The sequence below is a fragment of the Rosa chinensis genome, chromosome 3 (assembly GCF_002994745.2).
Source record: "Rosa chinensis cultivar Old Blush chromosome 3, RchiOBHm-V2, whole genome shotgun sequence".
NCBI classification, from domain to species: Eukaryota; Viridiplantae; Streptophyta; class Magnoliopsida; order Rosales; family Rosaceae; genus Rosa; species Rosa chinensis.
Window position 1 is genome coordinate 10,462,664 of NC_037090.1, and position 5,785 is coordinate 10,468,448.

A 5,785-nucleotide genomic window follows, 5' to 3' on the forward strand; every position below is an offset into this window, starting at 1 on the left:
ATAGGGAGTCGAAGAGAAACAGGATCCTTCATGGAGGACCATGGCACTATAAGAACACGATGTGGTTCTAGAAGAGTATGACAGGATTGGTGATGTACATCCTCCTCCGTTGAAGACACTAGCACTACTAGAATTTTCCCCAATAGGGACTAACTAGTAGCCACTTAAAATTATAGGTGGGAAATGGTAATAGTAAGCTACTGTTGTAAATTATCGGTGGGATAATTTTTCTTCACACTGTACAATAATGGCTAAGTGATGAAATGCCAATATTTGTGATTATTTTATAACCCAACCTCACTATATCGGTGTGAAACCTGCAATCATGGAGCTGACACATATGCTTTTATCAGCTTTGATGATTTTTTACAGCCATCAGATTAGTGAGTAGTTGAGATCTGACGACAATAGATTGGTGGGCATCTTCCTTTCAATCTCTCTCTAGTCTTGTTGAGACTTGAGACATGAGATCATTATCCCAAAAAAAAAGTTGAGACTCGAGAGTTGAGACATAAATCAAACCCAGATCTACTTTCTTTCTCTCCTCATCTCAGTCTTCGTCTCCCTCTCCTTCAGAGTTGAGATCTGAACAAGATCTAGTTTGTTCTCCCATCATTTTAATTTGATTCCTCTCTATTGTTTTTTTTCTTTTTCTTTTCCGGCTTCGGTCTATCTTCTCGTTTAGGCCTCTCCGACTTCTCCTCAACATATGCCCAGAAACCCTAATCCCAAAAACTCCATGTATTCACTCTAGCAAATTGAGATTTCATTTCAAAGCAGAAGGAGGTAAATCAGGGTAAGTTGCTCTCCAAAAATGGGTATGTCGCTCTCCAAATTGTTGTTTTATTTTCGTTCTTGGAGATGGCTATTTGAGTTATCTCTCCATTCATTAATATCTAAGGAAATTCTTTACTTTTGGGTAGAAGATTGGGAACTGAAAATTGAAATCAGCAAAAATGAGATTAACAACATAGTAAGCATTGTTACCATGTCTGGCCACTTTCATCCACTTCCACCTATGGTCTCCATGGAACTGGTAATTTGTCTGTATCTACAATGTTTCAATTTTAGTTGAATGCTGAAGTTATTTGTTGTACTTGTTTTAGAAGACTCTTACTTAGATGATTGTTGTTTTGGTTATGAAGCAATGAATTATGGATTCATTGCTTGCTTTCAGCATTTTTTGTTCTTCTACTAGTAACATCCCTGCTTCTCTTTTGATTGATTATTCAAATTTGTCACTATAATTTATTTAGGAAAAAAGGAGTTGATACACATGGATAAAAAGGTATAACTTGTATCTTTTCTCTTTCTTTCTAATACAGGAAATGCTTTTATTTCTTTTCAACCTGGCGGATGGTCGATCACTTAACACAGTCTCATAGAATGGCATGTGGATGAATTTAGCACTCTGTTTGATTTGATATGGAGGTGCTAGACTTTGCTTGCCTTATCGGTATGTCTAAGAATGGCATGTGGATGAATTTAGCACTTTGTTTGATTGTTGTCAGAAAGTTATTGAGAGTTTGTTTGTGGTAGTATGTATGCCCACTGACACAATAGCAAAACACCTTTTTCATTGGCCAATCAACGACATCTGAATACTTGATGCGCTAAAAGCAAGCGCATAATTTAACCCTGAAATATCGTTAGTAGTATAAGCAAATAGGGATCGTTCTATCCGGGGATTGAGGGTACACCTGTAATTGTGTAACAAATAAAGAAAAGTATTATTTACAGAAATAAAATAAAGAATAAATATATACAAGTAAACACAAATAAGGGGGGGGATTAGGATTCTTAAAATTAAAATTAAAATATATAAAATAAAGAAAACGTAAAAACATATATACAAGGGTGGAACGCAAGGAACAAAGATCAAAATCAATTCCATGTAATCAAATTCGATTCAAACCCTATAATTGTTCTTCCAAGTCATGAGAGAGGAGTTGATTATGTGAAACATTCGAAAGCAAATGATTTCTCATATTTTAATTTTCAATGCTAATTAACCTAAGCGAAAGCACCTAGATTAATCCTATCAAACATGCAATCAAACCCTAGAAAGCTAGTCAATCATGTCATGTTTAACGCATTACACATAGAGAAAGGCTATCAACTCAAGTGTACAACTTAGTATGAATAAGTTCACCTAATTGCAATCCTCTTCAATTGAATTTGATTTTTGTCCAAAACCTTTACTACTTTGATTCAAGTTTACACAAAACGAAAAGTCGATTTCATGTTCTTAAACCTAGCACCAATTACATGCAAATCCTATAAGTGTCGACCCAAATAAGATAAACATATAAAAGTTTTCTGTAAAGCAAATTTAATCGAACAAACTCACATAAGCAACTTAGAATCACAATTATAGAATTCGAAAACTTTATTTAAACATAGAAATTGGGCTTAAACTTTGCCCTAAACATTATTGTTAACTAGAAACAAGTTCATACGAAATCAAACAAGGAAACCAAAAAGGTTACAAGGAAAATGAATGAATTACACCGTGAGTGGAGATGGAGATGGAGAGCTAGATGGTTGAATCTTGAATCTTGGAAGCAAGCCTTCAAGGTGGATGATGGAGGATATGATCTTCACGGCTCCTTCTTCTTCTTCCTCTCCTTGCTTGAAAACGCAGAACTTTGCAACTAGAGAATGGAGAAGGAAAATGGAAAGGAAATGGAGAGACAAAGAAGATGAAATGAATGAAGGAATTAGTATTTTGAGAGTGAGAGGAGAAGTGTATTTATAGCCCAAAAAATGATGAATGGAGGGTGGAGATGAACATAAATGAAGGGCTAGATATGTTAGACAAATTTGTAAAAAATATCTTCCCACTTGTTTATCACTTGTTCAACTTGAATTGATTTTCCTCCTCAAGATTTTCCACTTGCTTGCAACTTTGATTTTCATCCTCAAGATTTTCCACTTGCTTGCAACTTTGATTTTCCTCCTCAAGTTTGACAAAGGTTGTTAGCAGATTTGGAGGTGAATTTCTGCCCCTTTATTCCTTCAATTATTTCTCCACTAAGAACTCAATTTTAGCCTTCCACTTCTTCATATGAAATTATCCACCATGAGTGTAGATTACTGTGGTAAAATTTCAGAATTTATTGCCATGTGGTTGGGCCGGAAATGCTACTGGACCTCTTACAGGTCCAGTTTTCCGGTTTTGCTTCTGTAGAAAATTGGGCTGATTGTTTGAAGGCCTTCCACTCATATTTTTCTCTGGCACTCTTCATAAGAAATGATCCTTTGGGTGTCTAGAATGGATCTGGAAGGTTTCAGCTCATTTGAAGTTCATTTGGTCAGGCGGCCGCTCCTTCTTCTTTGCTTGGCTTGGTTTCTCCTAGCTGGAGTAGGAATATGTGTAAAATTGATCTTTTAGTACATTTCCATTTTTCTACTCCAATGTACCTTCATCTTTGCTCCCCTTGGTGTTCGCAAGCTCCTCTTTCAATTTATGAGTTCATTTCCATATTTTAGCTCGGAGGTCCTGAAAATAGAAACTAATAAGAAAAATAGAAACTTTCCTAAACTGAAAAATAGAAACTACCGAAAATGGAAACTTACTAAAAATGATAAATAGAAACTATAAAAATAGAAACTTTCTACAAATAGGAACTTTCCCAATCAAAGAATGAAAACTTTCCTAAACAGGGTTTTAATAAGGAAATAACGCAAGAAATGTAGGGAAAAGCAAGTAAAACGTCGCATTAAAATGCGCCTATCAATACTCATAAATTGCATTCATTTAATTGTTGGAAATCTGATACTTTAGCTTATGTCCTTTTTGTATCTCTATGTATATTTGTTCTAGCTAGTCTTTTTATTCTGTTTTCATATGCCAATGTGCTTAAAGGAAGCTCTTTGGCTAAAAATGGCCATACTCTTCATCTTTTGCAGATTTTTTTAATTTCCTCCATGTTATATATTTGTTTGTGTAACAAAAATGGACTCATTTATTTATTTGCACATTGTAGGTGGGATTGTACTCTCTGTCCCAACTGTTTGGACACATAGAATTTGAAGTAAGCACTCTCTTCTACATTAGTTTTATGAATCTTATTCCAAGTGCATATGATTATTGGACTTCCAATTGCAGGTTCTTGTCTAACTCAGGAATGTGGGATTGGTGTACAATGCAAAGTTCATAGGCTAGCTATGGAGGTAATTTTGGAATTAAACTCAATGATCGATTAAAATTGAACTTTTGTATCTCAGTTTCTGCTTTGTAGTTGATGACCATATGGCTAATATCTATGTTGCCAAGCTTTCTTAACCTTGATGTTATAGATCTAACTAGTGTTGTTTTTCTATCTAGGTACCACCACTCAGCTTTCAACATCATCTTCTCTGCAACTTTCACTTTACTTATTTTATTAGGTACTCACTCACCACTAGATGATCTCTATAGCATAACAAGCTGGGTGATCCTCCTTGTTGAGGTACTTGAACAACGGAGTCTGATTTTTTAGTTTTTTTTTAGGACAACTGCATATTTAGTTGCTAGCAATATATATTTGATGGTACATTCTTCAATAGTTAGCATTTACTTGTAGGCTACTTAAACTTCCTATTTGCTGTGTCAACTGCAGGAGATCAGGAAATGCTAATTGGACATCCAAGATAGACAAATGAGGTGAGCTTTTTGTGGGTTTGGTGAATTGATTATTTATGCTTATTTGGTAATTGTGTATATACAATTTGATATCCTGGGCATGCGTGTTTGTGGCAGTACCTTTGTTTTCTTAAAGGTACTAACTTCTGCATATAAGTATGTACGTGTTGGGATAGTGATTTAGACTGTTGCTTGAAAGTGGCTATTAATGTTGTCGGTTGTTGGTTTGGGGCTGGTATATCATTCTGAGTTTCTTGTTTAGCTATCAGCTTGGTGTTTTATGATCCTCATGTACAAGAACTCATTATTTTCATTCTTGTACAATTTTTGTAATGTGTTGTTAAGATGTTAAATTTTGGATACTGATTGAATTGAATAAATTTGCTATTTTGGTTGCTCTTTATCTCAGTTTCATTCTTGTGTATGTTGCAAGTCTTTTATTGAGTTTTTAATTTGTTTGACAGAAAGCATATAAAAGATGCTGGAGGTGGAGGTATCAGATGCAGCTATGGGGAGGAAGAGAGAGATTTATGTTTTTTTTATGTTGTATTTCATTTGAAGTTGTATATGAATTGTACAGTATTATAATTAGTATATTTTAGAATTATACAGTACATATAGGTGGCCCAAATCTTTATTTTTTTTATATATCCTCCCAAGTCTGCCACTGATGTTGGTGGCATTAGAAAACACACCAATTCAATAACAGTGGGAAGGAAAAAGTAATGTGCTGCATTGGGTATTGGTATGTCACTGTTGTTTTATCAGTGTGTATTGTCCTAATAGCACCTGCAATAGAGGGGACTGATTCCTCAATAGTGGCTGCATAGTGGGAAATGAGATTAACCACTCTTATCAGTGTGTATTGGGACAAAGGAGACTAATTCACATTGGTGTGGAATGGGGAAATTTCTAGTAGTGTAGAAACCTGGGTTAAAGTGTGTGGGCTTGCACCGCGGCTACGCAAGAGGGTCGCGCTCTTGCTGGTCGGCTCTTCCATGGGTTGGGTCATCCGATTTGATTAACCTGCACTAAAGAGGAAGGAGGAGGAGTAGTGGATTCGGCTTGAGTTGGATATCCGATGATGGGTTCGAGTTTTGAAATCTTTCTCTTTCTCATCGGAGGTTGAACCTGAATTATTGTTCAATTTTGAACGAA

The 5,785-nt window shown here is 35.5% G+C and overlaps 1 long non-coding RNA gene across 5 annotated transcripts; it reads left to right on the top strand.

The window, feature by feature from the left end:
• Positions 1-387: 387 nt before the first annotated feature.
• On the top strand, positions 388-5,471 carry LOC112191691. Of its 5 annotated transcripts, none has more exons than XR_002933064.2 (8): positions 389-818; positions 924-1,036; positions 1,326-1,456; positions 3,990-4,037; positions 4,112-4,176; positions 4,331-4,454; positions 4,605-4,648; positions 5,092-5,471. It is a non-coding gene; the product is annotated as an uncharacterized LOC112191691 (long non-coding RNA). The 5 variants fall into 5 exon arrangements; XR_005808760.1 differs by having other exon boundaries at positions 927-1,036; XR_002933063.2 differs by having other exon boundaries at positions 390-796.
• The last annotated feature ends 314 nt before the right edge of the window (positions 5,472-5,785 follow it).